This window comes from Mesoplodon bidens, assembly GCF_964165515.1.
Source record: "Mesoplodon bidens genome assembly, chromosome: 8".
NCBI lineage: Eukaryota > Metazoa > Chordata > Mammalia > Artiodactyla > Ziphiidae > Mesoplodon > Mesoplodon bidens.
In genome coordinates, this window is record NC_138165.1 from 49115443 (window position 1) to 49131811 (window position 16369).

General features: G+C 42.2%; 1 pseudogene across 1 annotated transcript; it reads right to left on the reverse strand.

The window, feature by feature from the left end:
• Positions 1-1056: 1056 nt before the first annotated feature.
• On the reverse strand, positions 1057-13992 carry LOC308621310 (TBC1 domain family member 17-like; annotated as a pseudogene). Its single transcript has 4 exons — positions 13893-13992; positions 2226-3131; positions 1419-2187; positions 1057-1251 (listed from the first exon to the last, which is right to left on the reverse strand). The product of its transcript is annotated as a TBC1 domain family member 17-like (transcript).
• Between the last annotated feature and the right edge of the window lie 2377 nt (positions 13993-16369).

Genomic DNA, 16369 nt, shown 5'->3' on the forward strand with positions numbered 1-16369 from the left:
GCCAATAGGAACGTTTATTGTTTTAGAAATAAGGCATAAGGGTGGGGGGGGGAAGACAGTATATTTTCCTCCAAACAGAGCTAAGGGAGGGAAAGTCATCCTCTGCTTAAACCTCATTCTGAAAAATACTTTTTTCAACAAGAGGAGCCACAGAACATGGTACTTCCCTGGCAGTCCAGTAAAGACTCCATGCTTCTGCTGCAGGGGGCATGGGTTCTATCCCTGGTTGATGTGGCCAAACAAAACAAAACAAAACAAAAAACCCCCACAAAACAAACATTTCTCCAATAGTCTCATGGAGATCACACGAGGAGGCAAGACTGGGAGTCACCTGAAGCACAGACATATGGGCAAGAACTGCACTGTAGGACCATGCACATTGAAAAAGAAGTCTTTCCTGAGTTGAAACACTGTAAAACATACTGGAGGAAGCAAACATTCTTAGAAATACCATTGCTTTAATAAACTCTATACTTAAACCCTGTCCTATGTAAGGCAAAAGCAAAGAGTAAAAATTGCCTGGAATTAGAAATAAGGGAACTTATATGAGGAAATGACACAGGCATGACAAGGATAGTGTGGAGCCCACAGAGTATGATGGACAGTTTAAGGAGAGACCTGGACAGGAACTTTAGAGCAGACACATTTCTCTCAGCCCTGCTTGGCTAAGTCTTCACCAATTTTCTTTTTCGGGGGGGGGGCGTTAAACACGAGTTTTTCTTTCTCACAGAACAATCTGGTGGGCAGGGTCCCAAGAGTGAGCAGCTCTGCAGGCCCTTCCGTCTCGGTTATGTCCGGGATGTGTTCCCGCACATCTACTAAGTGGCAGTCGCACCTTAACACCCCCATCCTTACTCCTCCCAAAGCCCCAGACTCAGGCAGGTAAGGGAGCCCTGTCTCCACGACCCCCACCACTCATCCCCGGCCTCCTCTTAAACCTTATTGACCGGATCAGGGTCACGTGGCCAGGCGTCAACCCTGCTGAGGGGACTAGCAGCCACCACGCCTCCCCATCCAGGCCCAAGCCAACACGATGGCTCAGCAGGCCCAGGAGGGTTAGGAGTTCGCACCTTCCTCTCCCTCCTCCGGCAGGATCTCCGGGCTGCCGTTCGGTCCGCCTGTGCGCCAGGCGGGGGGTCGGCAGAGCTGGTGGGGCACGGGTAGGACAGCGGCAGTGGGGAGTCTGGAGCGAGAGCTTGTGGCGCTCTGAGGACGACCCAGACCTAGGACCTCCTGCACGTGGTGGGGCAGCTTACCGAGGGTTGGGGGTCAGGGAGTGAAAAGTCAGAGGTTTGATGGGGCCTGGGGGCTATCGTGAGGGGTCAGGGACTCACCGGGCAGGTTGGCGGCGGCGGGTAGAGCGCCTCAGCCAGTGTCGGCACGTCCTCCAAGCTCAACTTCGTGGTCAGCTAGTCCGTGTGCTTGAGGATCTCGCTGGAGCCAAAGCCGGAAGGCATGAGGTGTCCCGCTCCACGTCCAGGACGGCGCAGGCCACCAGCAGGTGCACACTGGGGCCAGGGCGCCCTGTCCACAGCGCCTCCCATGGCCGAAGGACTTCCGGGAAGGGGCATTCCCTCTTGACCCAGAGGAGCAGCCACCGGAAGCAGAAGCAGAGAGAGCCGGAGTCAGGGAGTCCGGGAAGTCTCCGAGCGGCGGATCCAGCACCTTAAGGAGTAGGAGGAGTTGCCGCTTCATTATCTCCTCAGAGTAATGCACGAGCTCCGTGACGCCACAAAAACGGCAGAAGGCATCCACTTTGTCCTGAGAGCCGTAGCGGATCGGGAAGAGAAGGTCACTCCTGCCCTGGTCGTAGCCGAGCTTGTCATGGTACAGGCAGTCGGGGAGGAGGATGTCGTTCAGCAGGCCCAGCCCTGGGTTCTCGCGACCCTTGAAGAATTTGTTGGTTCTATGAGAGCGGCTCTCGCTCTCGTCTCTGGCTATGAGGCTGCGGTATCCATGCGGCAGTGAGTTCCTCTGCTCCTGCCCGGGCCTCACGGATTTCCGCGGCAGCTTCAGGTGGAAATCCTTGTCGGTTTTCTTGCGCACGTGGGCCTTGCGCTCCTTGGCAGAGCCCTCCCAGCTGAGGTACCGCAGGAGGGACTGCCAAGCCTGGTGCGGTAGGCTGGGGCTCAGACCCGGGGGAATCCCCCGGGACCCCCCCCCCGCCCCGAACGCCGCCCGCCGGCCCTGCCCAGCCCTCCCTGAGGGCGTAGTCGGCTTCTCACTCCTGAGAAGAGCCAGCGTCTCAGCTCAGGGACCTGCTGCAGGAGGCCCTCGGGGCATACGCGGTGGGCCCACTCCTCCTCTGTGACCCGAGGCGTCCGCTCCACAGCGGCCGCAGCCCCAGCTCCACACCGGAAGTGACCTGCAGCCCAGGTGGGGCGCGTATTCAGAGGCCGGAAGAGGGTCGCTGGAGGCCCCGTCCAGGTGTGGCTGCAGGTCTCCCCTGAAGAAGTTGGTCACGCGGGAGAAGCTGCTGAAGGTGGTGCAGTAGGAATCCTGGAGGAAGCGAGACACCACGTGGGAACGGTCCTCGTCAAAGAGCTGGAGGTGGTGGAAGGAGTTGGAGAGGGCCGGGGAGGTGTAGGGGCAGACGAGGTAGAGGTGGCTGTTCTGTGGGGAGCTGGCCAACAGCAGGTGACAGCTGAAGACACAGAGCAGGGCGCTGGTGCCCCACGGTGGACATGCGGTGCAGGCGGGGAGCCTGTGGCCTGTGTGACCAGGACCAGGCAGGCCCAGCTGAGGCCGGACTTTGAACAGCGGATGGCCTTGAGCTCCCCCAGACTTACTCACTAAGAAGAACAGGGTACCCCTGCGGGAGCTGGGCTCTGCACCTCTTGTGGCTCTGAGTGGCCGGGCTGCGGCTGACCTGTGCTGATGACTGCCCTGTACTGATGACTGCCCTCTGTGGGGTTCATAGCCGGGGTCAAAGGTCAATTCCTCCTCAGAAGTGCAGGAGTCATCCCCACTGGCGTCCTTCTTGGAGAAGAGGATTTGAGTGGAATCTCCAGCCTCTCTACAGGAGCCCAGTGCAGGAGGATGTCATTTGTCCTTCTCCACAACACGAATGACGCGGTCCATGAGGGAGTCCGGGTCTTGGTGCTTCTTGGTGTGCAGGTAGGTACATGCCTCTTGACCAATTTGTTAATGAGTGGAGTTGATGTAAAGGAAAAATATTTGTAGGATGAGTAGGACTGGTCGTATACTATGTTCGGTAGTTCTGGGTCAGATGCACATTATGGTTTCTTTTGTATGATTTTTGCTTAGGTTAAATGTATAGAACACTGCCTATAGTTCGTATTCCACAGGAAGGAATCTATCACTGTAGTTAATCATTTGTAGTTTCCATGAAATCTTTAGCCTGATGCATCTCTCCTAAGTGGTACAGTTAAGATACTGATGTTCAGTGTGGGTAGACAAGAAAAGCACACTCCTGGTGGATCGGATGGTCTTGCTGAGGTGATTTCCATGTGGTTGTGCCTCTTGAGCAATCCTGCCAAACAGAGTATTCCAGGAGGTAGTAGGCTTTGTATTTCCAAAGCCACAGATCTGGGCATGTACAAAGCCAAGTCCATGGATGCTCTTTTAAATAGCTAAACTGATTGGTACAAGAAAGTCTCCCTAGTGGTACCTCTGCATCTCCTCTATTCATATGGCTCTCTTCTTGGTCAGTTTCCCCCCATTTTTTTTTTATTGTGGTAAAATGTACAAAATGTAGAATTTATCATCTGAACCATTTTTAAGTGTTCAATTCATTGGTATTGAATACATTCATAATGTTGCACAACCATTACCACCATCCATCTCCAAGGCTCTTTTCATCTTCTAAAACTGAAACTCCATACCCATTAAACAATAACTCCTTATTCTTTCCCCACTCCAGCCCCTGGGAACTACCATTCTACTTTCTGTCTGTATGATTTTTTTTTTTTGGTCTGGCTGTCTTCTTGATAACACTGTAACTGGTCAGGGAGACTACTGTGGGGTGGGGGGAGGAGTCAGTCACAATATATGGAGCTGTAGGAAAAGCAGCAAGGAAGAATGGGACCTGTACTCTGTCAAGCATCCAGTACAGTTAGTTGGATCACCTTGCATAAGTTCCTTAAGTGCTCTGGCCTCAGTTTCCTCATTTGCAAAATGGGAAAAATAACAGTACTTACCACTTATGATTTTTATGAGGAAGAAGTGGATTAATACATGTAAAATATACAGAGCAGTACCTGGCACATCCTAAGCACGAAATAAATTTTAGTGATAGTGATCTCTCATTAGGATAATTGTTGCTGGTTAAATTAGCCAGTTCAAACAGAAAGTGAAGTTATAGCTGACACAGCCCCACCAGGCTGTGTGGGACTAGAGACTCAGCTGTGAGGATAGTTTGGTTGTTCCAATGGCCTATATACTATTTCATGTTTATGTCAGCTTTTTCATTTTGTGTAGACTTGCAATATTATTTTCTGTTGAAAGCACCCTATGGCGATGTGAAGGATACAAATAAATCAGCACTTCTCATGTGGAAGAGAACCCATGAGTTCATCACTGAGATTAACGGTCATGTTAGTGACGGTATCATTGCCTAGAAAATTTTGGCTGTTACCAGAGAAAGTATCCAAGGAGCTGAGCTATTATTAAGTTGCTATTATAGAAATTGATATTTTCTTTTTTTATATATCTTTATTGGAATGTAATTGCTTTACAATGTTGTGTTAGTTTCTGCTGTACAATAAAGTGAATCAGCTATATGTATACATATATACTCATATACCCTCCCTCTTGAACCTCCCTCCCACCCTCCCTATCCACCCCTCTAGGTCATCATAAAGCATAGAGCTGATCTCCCTGTGCTATGCAGCAGCTTCCCACTAGCTATCTGTTTTACATTTGGTAGTGTGTATATGTCAGTGCTACTGTCTCACTTTGTCCCAGCTTCCCCATCCCCCACTGTGTCCTCAAATCCGTTCTCTACATCTGTGTCTTTATTCCTGCCCTGCCACTATGTTCATCAGTATGGGTTTTTAGATTCCATGTATATGCATAGCATAGGGTATTTGTTTTTCTCTTTCTGAATTACTTCACTCAGTATGAGAGACTCTAGGTCCATCCACCTCATTGCAAATAACTCAATTTTGTTCCTTTTTATGGCTGAGTAATATTCCATTGTATACATGAATCACATCATCTTTATCCATTCATCTGTCGATGAACATTTAGGTTGCTTCCATGTCTTGGTTATTGTAAATAGTGCTGCAGTGAACATTGTGGTACATGTATCTTTTTGAATTATGGTTTTCTCAGGGTATATGCCCAGTGGTGGGATTGGTGGATCATATGGTTGTTCTACTTCTAGTTTTTTAAGGAACCTGCATACTGTACTCCATAGTAGCTGTATCAATTTACATTCCCACCAACAGTGCAAGAGGGTTCCCTTTTCTCCACACCTTCTCCGGTATTTATTGTTTCTAGATTTTTTGATGATGGCCATTCTGACTGGTATGAGGTGATACCTCATGGTAGTTTTGATTTGCATTTCTCTAATGCTTCGTGATGTTGAGCATCTTTTCATGAGTCTCTTGGCCATCTGTGTGTCTTCTTGGGAGAATAGTCTATTTAGGTCTTCTGCCTATTTTTGGATTGGGTTGTTTGTTTTTTTGGTATTGAGCTGCATGAGCTTCTTGTATATTTTGGAGATTAATCCTTTGTCAGTTGCTTTGTGTGCAAGTATTTGCTCCCACTCTGAGGGTTGTTTTTTCATCTTGTTTATAGTTTCCTTTCCTGTGCAAAAGCTTTTAAGTATCTTTAGGTCCAATTTGTTTATTTTTGTTTTTATTTCCATTTCTCTAGGAGGTGGGTCAAAAAGGATCTTGCTGTGATTTATGTCATAGAGTGTTCTGCCTATGTTTTCCTCTAAGAGTTTTATAGTGACTGGCCTTACATTTAGGTCTTTAATCCATTTTGAGTTTATTTTTATGTATGGTGTTAGGGAGTGTTCTAATTGCATTCTTTTACACGTAGTTGTCCAGTTTTCCAAGCTCTACTTATTGAAGAGGCTGTGTTTCCTCCCCTGTGTATGTTTGCTTCCTTTGTCAAAGATAAGGTGACCATATGTGCATGGGTTTATCTCTGGGCTTTCTGTCCTGTTCCATTGATCTATATTTCTGTTTTTGTGCCAGTCCCATATTGTCTTAATTACTGTAGCTTTGTAGTATTGGCTGAAGTCAGGGAGCCTGATTCCTCCACCTCCGTTTTTCTTTCTCAAGATTGCTTTGCCTGTTCGGGGTTTTTTGTGATTCCATACAAATTGTAAAATTTCTTTTTCTAGTTCTGTGAAAAATGCTATTGGTAATTTGATAGGGATTGCATTGAATGTGTAGATTGCTTTGGGTAGTAGAGTCATTTTCACAATGTTGATTCTTCCAACCCAAGAACATGGTATATCTCTCCATCTGTTTGTATCATCTTTGATTTCTTTCATCAGTGTTTTATAGTTTTCTGTGTGCAGGTCTTTTGCCTCCTTAGGTAGGCTTATTCCTAGATATTTTGTTCTTTTTGTTGCAGTGGTAAATGGGAATGCTTCCTTAATTTCTCTTTCTGATTTTTCATTGTTAGTGTATAGGAATGCAAGAGATTTCTGTGAGTTAATTTTGTATCCTGCTACTTTACCAAATTCATTGATTATCTCTAGTAGTTCTCTGGTGGCATGTTTAGGACTTTCTATGTATAGTATCATGTCATCTGCAAACAGTGACAGTTTTACTTCTTTTCCAGTTTCGATTCCTTTTATTTCTTTTTCTTCTCTGATTGCCATGGCTAAAACTTCCAAAACTATGTTGAATAATAGTGGTGAGAGTGGACAACCTTGTCTTATTACTGATCTTGGAGGAAATGGTTTCAGTTTTTCACCATTGAGAATGATGTTCGCTGTGGGTTTGTCATGTATGGCTTTTATTATGATAAGGTAGGTTCTCTCTATGCCCACTTTATGGAGAGTTTTTACCATAAGTGGGTGTTGAATTTTGTCAAAAGCTTTTTCTGCATCATTGAGATGATCATATTGTTTTTATCCTTCAATTTGGTTAATATCGTGTATCACATTGATTGATTGGCATCTACTGAAGAATCCTTGCATTCCTGGGGTAAACCCCATTTGATCATGGTGTATGATCCTTTTAATGTGCTGTTGGATTCTGTTTACTAGTAGTTTGTTGAGGATTTTTGAATATATGTTTATCTGTGATATTGGCCTTTAATTTTCTTTTTTTGTGACATCTTTGTCTGGTTTTGGTATCAGGGTGATGGTGGTCTCGTAGAATGAGTTTGGGAGTGTTCCTCCCTCTGCTATATTTTGGAAGAGTTTTAGAAGGATTTGTGTTAGCTCTTCTCTAAATGTTTGATAGAATTCGCCTGTGAAGCCCTCTGGTTCTGGGCTTTTGTTTTTTGGAAGATTTTAAATCAGAGTTTCAATTTCAGTGCTTGTGATTGGTCTGTTTATATTTTGTATTTCTTCCTGGTTCAGTCTTGGAAGGTTGTGCTTTTTTAAGAATGTGTCCATTTCTTCCAGGTTGTCCATTTTATTGGCATATAGTTGCTTGTAGTAGTCTTTCATGGTCCTTAGTATTTCTGCAGTGTCAGTTGTTGCTTCTCCTTTTTCATTTCTAATTCTGTTGATTTGAGTCTTCTCCCTTTTTGTCCTGATGAGTCTGGCTAATGGTTTACCAGTTTTGTTTATCTTCTCAAAGAACAAGCTTTTTTTTTGGAAGATTGCTATTGTTTCCTTCTTTTCTATTTCATTTACTTCTGCTCTGATCATTATGATTTCTTTTCTTCTGCTAACTTTGTTTCTTTGTTTTTTGTTTTTTATTCTTTCTCTAATTGCTTTAGGTGTAAGGTTAGGTTGTTTATTTGAGACTTTTCTTGTTTCTTGAGGTAGGATTGTATTGCTTTAAACTTCCCTCTTAGAACTGCTTTTGCTGCATTCCATAGGTTTTGGGTTGTTATATTTTCATTGTCACTTGTTTCTAGGTATTTTTAATTTCCTCTTCAGTTTCTTCAGTGATATCTTGGTTGTTTAGTAGTGTATTGTTTAGTCTCCATGTGTTTGTATTTTTTACAGCGTTTTTCCTGTAATTTGATATCTAGTCTTACAGCATTGTGGTTGGAAAAGATGCTTGATGAGATTTCAATTTTCTTAAATTTACCAAGGCTTGATTTGTAACCCAAGATGTGATCTATCCTGGAGAATGTTCCATGTGTACTTGAGAATAAAGTGTGTTCTGTTGTTTTTGGATGAAATGTTCTCTAAATATAATTAAGTCTATCTGGTCTAATGTGTCCTTTAAAGCTTGTGTTTTCTTATTTATTTTCATTTTGGGTGATCTGTCCATTGGTGAAAGTGGGGTGTTAAAGTCCTCTACTATTATTGTGTTATTGTCAGTTTCCCCTTTTATGGCTTTTAGCATTTGCCTTATGTATTGAGGATGCTCCCATGTTGGATGCCTAGATATTTACAGTTGCTACATATTGTTCTTGGATTGATCCCTTGATCATTATGTAGTGTCCTTCCTTGCCTCTTGTAATACTCTTTATTTTAAAGTCTATTTTGTCTGATATAAGAATTGCTACTCCAGATTTATTTTGATTTCCATTTGCATGGAACATCTTTTTCCATCCCCTCACTGTCAGCCTGTATGTGTCCCTAGGTCTGAAGTGGGTCTCTTGTAGACAGCATGTATACGGGTCTTCTTTTTGTATCCATTCAGCCACTCTATGTCTTTTGGCTGGAGCATTTAATTCATTTACATTTCAGGTAATTATTGATATGTATAATCCTATTACCATTTTCTTAATTGTTTTGGGTTTGTTTTTGTACATCTTTTCCTCCTCTTGTGTTTCCTGTCTAGAGAAGTTTCTTTAGCATTTGTTGTAAAGCTGGTTTGGTGGTGCTGAATTCTCTTAGCTTTTGCTTGTCTGTAAAGCTTTTGATTTCTCTGTTGAATCTGAATGAGATCCTTGCTGGGTAGAGTAATCTTGGTTGTAGGTTTTTCCCTTTCATCACTTTAAATATATCTTGCCACTCCCTTCTGGCCTGTAGAGTTTCTGTTGAAAGATCAGCTGTTAACCTTACGGGGATTCCCTTGTATGTTATTTGTTGCTTTTCCCTTGCTGCTTTTAATACTTTTTTTGTGTGTTTAATTTTTGTTAGTTTGATTAATATGTGTCTCGTCATGTTTCTCCTTGGGTTTGTCCTGTTTGGGACTCTCTGCACTTCCTGGACTTGATTGACTATTTCCTTTCCCAATTTAGGGAAGTCTTCGACTATAATCTCTTCAAATATTTTTTTAGACCCTTTCTTTTTTTCTTCTTCTTCTGGGACACCTATGATTCGAGTGTTGGTGTGCTTAATGTTGTCCCAGGGGTCTCTGAGACTGTTCTCCATTCTTTTTTTTGTTTGTTTGTTTGTTTGTTTTTGAGGTATGCGGGCCTCTCACTGTTGTGGCCTCTCCCATTGCAGAGCACAGGCTCCGGATGCGCAGGCTCAGCAGCCATGGCTCACGGGCCCAGCCGCTCCGCGGCATGTGGGATCTTCCAGGACCGGGGCACGAACCCGTGTCCCCTGCATCGGCAGGCGGACTCTCAACCACTGCGCCACCAGGGAAGCCCTCTTTTTTTTTTTTTTTAATAAATTTATTATTAACTTTATTTTTGGCTGCGTTGGGTCTTCGTTGCTGCACGCAGTCTTTCTCTAGTTGTAGCGAGTGGGGGCTACTCTTCATTATGCTGCTTGGGCTTCTCATTGTGGTGGCTTCTCTTGTTTCAGAGCACAGGCTCTAGGCAATCGGTCTTCAGTAGTTGCAGTGTGTGGGCTCAGTAGTTGTGGCTTGTGGGCTGTAAAGCGCAGGCTCAGTACTTGTGGTACATGGGCTTAGTTGCTCCATGGCATGTGGGATCCTCCCAGGCCAGGGATCGTACCCATGTCCTCCGCATTGGCAGGTGGATTCTTAACCACTGTGCCACGAGGGAAGTCCCTGTCCTCCATTCTTTTCATTCTTCTTTCTTTATTCTGCTTTGTGGCAGTTATTTCCACCATTGTATCTTCTAGCTCACTTATCCATTCTTGTGCCTCAGTTATTCTGCTATTGATTCCTTCTAGAGTGTTTTTAATTTCAGTTATTGTGTTGTTCATTACTGTTTGTTTGCTCTTTAGTTCTTCTAGGCCCTTGTTAAATATTTCTTTTATTTTCGCTCTTTTTGAGATTTTGGATTATCTGTACTATCATTACTCTGAATTCTTTCTCAGGTAGTTTGCCTTTTTCCACTTCATTTATTTGGTCCTGTAGGTTTTTATCTTGCTCCTTTGCCTGCAAGATATTTCTCTGTGTTCTCATTTTATCTCATTTACAGTATTGAGGTCTCCTTTCCCTAGGCTGCAGTGTTTTAGTTCCTCTTGTTTCTGTTCTCTGCCCCTGGTGGTGAGGTTGGTGCAGTGGCTTGCGTAGAGTTCCTGATGGGAGGGACTGGTGCCCTCATTCTGGTGGGTGGAGCTGATTCTTTTCCATTTGATGAGCATGGCAGTGTCAGTGGTGTGTTTTGGGGTGTCTGTGAGCTTAGTATGACTTTAGGTAGTCTGTGTGCTGATGCGTGGATTTATGTTTCTTTCTTGTTTGTTGTTTGGTGTGAGGCGTCCAGCGCTGGGAGCTGCTGGCAGCTGGGTGGAGCCAGGTCTCAGAATCAGATAGAGGCCTCCGTGAGAACTCTCAGTGATTAATCTTACCTGGGGCCGGGAATTCTCTTGTGGTCCAGCATCCTGGACTCGGTGCTCCCACCCCAGAGCCTGAGGCCTGACTTCCAGTCAAGGAACCAAGACCCTGCAAGTCATTCATCCTGGCAATAAAGGGGATTTAAAAAAGAAAAGAAGACTAACAAAACTCCAGGCAAATGGTAAAAAATAAAATCAAACAAAAACAGAAACAAGGAAACACACACACGCAAAAGAAACAAAAACAGAACCAAATAAAACAAAAAGCAAGAGAACAACCAGGGAAACAAAAGAACCCAAGAATGAAATCAAACAATTAAAAAGAAAACTGACAAAAACACAAAACCAAAAAAACGAAACCAAAGCAGAGTATCAACTGAAGAATGAGCAAAGAAACAAAACAAACCAAACAAATGATTAAAAAAAAAAAAGAAAAAGAAAGAGGGAGGGGAAAGAAGACAGAACAATAGGAATGCAATGTAGAAATAGAAATATAAAAAATGAAATAGAAAATATATAAAAGAAAAGAAAAAGACAAAACCCCATAGAAATGGTAAAACCAAAATCAAACAAACAAAAATAGAAACAAGGAGAAACACATGCAAAAGAAACAGAAACAGAACCAAATAAAACAAAAAGCAAGAGAACAGCCAGACAAATAGTAGAACTCAAAAACAAAATCAAACAATTAGGATCCAAACTAACAAAAACACAAAACCTAAAAACTTAACCAAAGCAGTGTGCCAATTGAAGAATAAAGCAAGGAAACAACAAACCAATAAAAATGATTTAAAAATAATAAAATAAAATAAAATAAAAAGGGAAAAAACACAGAACAGAAAGGCAAAGTAGAAATGGAAATATAAAAAAATAAAATATATATTAAAGAAAAAGAAGGAGGAAAACAAATAAGGGAAAAGAGCACAGAACAACAGGAAAGCAAAGTAAAAATAGAAATATATGAAAAAAATAAAAGTTGGGCTTCCCTGGTGGTGCAGTGGTTAAGAATCTGCCTGCCAATGCAGGGGACACAGGTTTGAGCCCTGGTCCGGGAAGATCTCACATGCCGTGGAGCAACTAAGCCCTTGTGCCACAACTACTGAGCCTGTTCTCTGCGAGCCACAGCTACTGAAGCCCAAGTGCTGAGAGCCCGTGCTCTGCAACAAGAGAAGCCACTGCAGTGAGAAACTCCTGCACCTCATTGAGGAGTAGCCCCCCACTCTCTTCAACTAGAGAAAGCCCATATGCAGCAACGAAGACCCAACACAGCCAAAAATAAATAAATAAAATTTTAAAAAGTTTAAAAAAATAAAAATAAAAAATATGTTATAAAACATGAGGATCCCAAAAGACTAAAAAGAAAAAAATACTAAAACAACAACAAACAAACAAAAAAACCAAATTGCTAGAACCAATAACAGAATGAATCAAAACATAATACAATTAATAGTAATAATTATGTTTCCCTGGGGTCTCAGCTGTAAGTGTCCTTGCACACACTGTGAGCCACAGCCCACCTCCGCCTCCCCAGGAGGCCCTCCTCTGCATCTGGGCTGGTCTCTGGACCTGCTGTGGGCCCTGTGGGGACCCCTGAGACTCTGATGTCACCCAATTCCTGAGTGTGCTGCCCCCAAAGTCCACAGCTGCCCGAGCTAGACCATTTTCATTTGTGGTGGACACTCATTGTCTTCTCAGATAATCCATAGAGGCAGGGTCTACCTAGATGATCACGAGGATTTAATCTGCATCTTGGACAGCTGATGGAAAGAGTTTCAATCTTCTTCCTTAGTCCCCCTGTCCCTGGGGTTCAGCTTTGGTTTTATCCCCGCCTCTTGGTGTGGTCCACCCACAGGAGTCTGGTCCTGAGGCTGCCTTGGGGCTCTTGGGTCTGGCCCCAGTGAGGACAGGGCACAGAGTTGGTATGCCTGCTTGGATCATGGGAGCCTCAGTGGTGCCAAATGTGCAGGGAAGCTGGCGGCCACAGGTACAAAAGATATGGCCCTAGTGAGGGCCTTTTCTCAATATTTTCTTTATGTAACACCATCTCTTACTGCTTACAACTTGAGCTTTAAATAGCTTAAGAGATGGTATTGTTTGAGATTAAAAGGCCAAACTGAGCATGTGCTTACACATGCTCCACTAATGCTTTGCAGACACTGACTGGAGATTTTTTAAATTCCACTCCTACCTAGATGCTGTTGTTGTTTCCATTACACTAGTTCTGGGAATGGCACTGAGCACATTCAGCCAGTGCAAGTGATGGATTAGATAGTAATTTTTGTGTGTTACGAAACTCACATCTGGGCCTTCCACCAACTGAGAGTCAGTTTGATTTGATCTGGCAAGAGGAGTTTCAAAGCATTTGGTTTTTAAATTATAGTAATTTATAGAAAAGTGCCTCTTCAGATGACTATCAGCTGATAGCAGGTTGAATTCCAAGAAAAAGGGCTCCTTCATTGTCCTAATTTTTCCAAATGGCACACCCACTAGGGTACTCCTTTTCAATATGGCCTCCTGGGACTATCCCTTCCATTTGTTGCATGTGCTGCCTACAGATTGAACCAGTGATGCTAAGATTGTAGTTTACTGTGCTGTAAATTTATTTTGGATTATTAGATAAAACTTGGGTTATGTAAACTGGGAGTAAAGTACTTCAATATAAAGTTAGAATTTAAAAAATATTCATAACTTTATGTCAGCAATATTTTTTTTTCAATTCAAAGTAGGTAGTGTTTGCTCTACAAAAATTCTCATGCCTTAACTTCTGTTTTCTGATTCCTACATTCCCTTCCCTTGTTTCTGTCTTGTTATCTCTGTAGTGAACAAGATACAAATATTGAATACCTTCCTCCTCTCTTGACTCCTTTTCTAGCAAAACTTACAGATACTAATATCAGTCTTTCATTCTTGATTTTGGATTTCACCTTACTATGCTTAAGTTTTTGTCTATATTTTACCTTTTCCAGGCATTTTCCCTTTAGGCTTTTTATTTCTGTTTGGGAAATGAAAGATTCTTCTCCTCCGTTAAAGGAATTTCAGGCATCATTAAGCAGCAAGGGAGTCTTTCTGGAACGGGTAAGACAGTCTTCCAATATCATTCTAGGCCTTGTTGTAAGACAGGTGCTAAAGGTAAACAAACCTGATTTAATCACTCTGGAGGGCTCTGAAAGAGAATCATCAGGAATCACCTTCCACTCAGCTATGGTTACTGGAAGCCTGTACCAGGTGAGGAACGACATGTTTTGGTGTCTTCCCTAAATATAAATTTCCTATATAGGTCCCCAGGGTAGTGCTTCTCAACCTTCAATGTGCATGTGAATCTCCTGGCATCTTATTAAGACTATTAATCCTGATTCTATAGATTTTGGGTGGCACCTAAGATTCTCCATTTCGAACAACCTCCCATGTGATGCTAATATGGTTGGTCCCTAGACTCGAGTAGCAAAGGTCTAGGGGGTCTTTCAAATCTTCTTTCTTGTCTCTTTTTTCTCCTTTTCCTGCAGTAAAGTTTATATAGATATACATTATGGCACATTTAATGTTATTTTTACTAGTAGTTATGACATTCCATATGATAATCCCTTTAAATTAATTAAATAGCATTATTCAGTCAAAAAATATTTATTAAGCACCCACAATGTGCTAGGTATTTTTCTGCATACTGGGAATATAGGAGTGAACAAGACAATATCCCTACCCTCTTGGAGATTTTATTCTACTGGGTGAAGCAGACAATTACCAAACAGTAAATAAATATACAAAATAATGCCAGATGGCAATAAGTGCTATGCAGAAAAATAGGCTAGGGTGAGGGAATAGAGATTGATGGGGTAAGGGTGGTGGAGATGTATGTCTATGACAGAGTTGTCCTGAATGTCCTCTCTTCTCCTCTTCAAATCACAGAAAAATTTAAATTATCAAGTTAATTATTAAGCAGGCTGGCATTCAATTCAAACACTAGAAACCCATAGAAAGATTTATTGAATGAAAACAGAAAGTTGTACTTTCTCAATTCTACCAAATTTGAGTTGGCAGGTATAGTGTACATTGAATTAAACGGTCTACCGGTGTGTATAAACTCTTCCAGGTTATTAGGGCTCCACTTATACTACCCATTGACATTTCTTAGTAGCCTAGAACATTAAAGACTTCTGAAAATCAGTGAAACTTTTCAAAAAAGACTTAACATCAAGAACTTATTTAGGATACAATCACATAAATATGGTTAACTGATTTTTGATAAAGCAGCAAGGTAATACAATGGAGCCAAGATACTCTTTTCAACAAATGGTGCTATAACAACTGGATATCCACATGTAAATAAAGGAATCTAGACACAGACCTTACACCCTTCACAAAAATTTACCCACAATGGATCATATACCTAAATATAAAATGCAAACTATGAAACTCCTAGAAGATAACATAGGAGAAAACCTAGATGACCTTGCATATGGGGATGACTTTTTAGATATAACACCAAAGGCATGATCCATGAAATAAATAATTGATAAACTGGACTTCATTAAAATGAAAAACTTCTGCTCTGCAAACTTCTGCTCTGTCAAAAGAATGAGAAGACAATCCACAGACTAGGAGAAAATACTGCAAAAGACACATCTGCTAAAGGACTGTTATCCAAAGTAGAAAGAAAAAAACAACTCTTAAAACTCAACAAGAAGAAAACAAACAACTCGATTGAAAAATGGGTGAAGGACCTTAACAGACACCTCACCAAAGAAGATATACAGATAGCAAATAAGCATATGAGTAATGCTGCACCTCATATGTCATCAGGGAAATACAAATTAAAACAATGAGATACCACTACATACTTATTTGGAGTGGCCAAAATCCAGAACACTGATAACACCAAATGCTGTTGAGGATGTGGAATAACAGGAACTCTCATTCATTGCTGTTGGGAATGCAAAATGGTACAGCCCCTTTGGAAAACTATTTGGTGTTTTTTACAAAGCTAAACATTACTCTTACCAGACAGTCCAGGAATCACATGCCTTGATATTTACCCAAAGGAGTTGAAAACATGTCCACACAAAAATCTATACATGGACTTTTTTAGCAGCGTTATTCATAATTGCCAAAACTTGGAAGCAACCAAGATGTCCTTTAGTAGGTGAACAGATAAATAAACTGTGGTACATACAGACAATGAAATATTATTCAGCACTAAAAGGAAATGAGCTATCAAGCCATGAAAAGACATGGAGGAATCTTAAGTGCATATTACTAAGTGAAAGAAGCCAATCTGAGAAGGCTATACGTATTTTATAATTCCAACAATATGACATCTGCAAAAGGCAAAACTGTGGAGAGAGTAAAAGGATCAATGGTTGTGAGAAGTTGGGGTTGGGGAAGGACGTGAATAGGCAGAGCACAGAGGTTTTTTAAGGCACTGAAAATACTCTGTATGATACTATAATGATGGATATGTGTCATTATACACTTCCCAAACCTATAGAATGTATAGCACCAAGAGTGAACCCTATAGTAAACATGGACTTTGGGTGATTATGATGTGTCAAAGTAGATTCATCAACTGCAACAAATGTACCACATTGGTGGGAGATGATAATGGGGGAAGCTATACAGGTA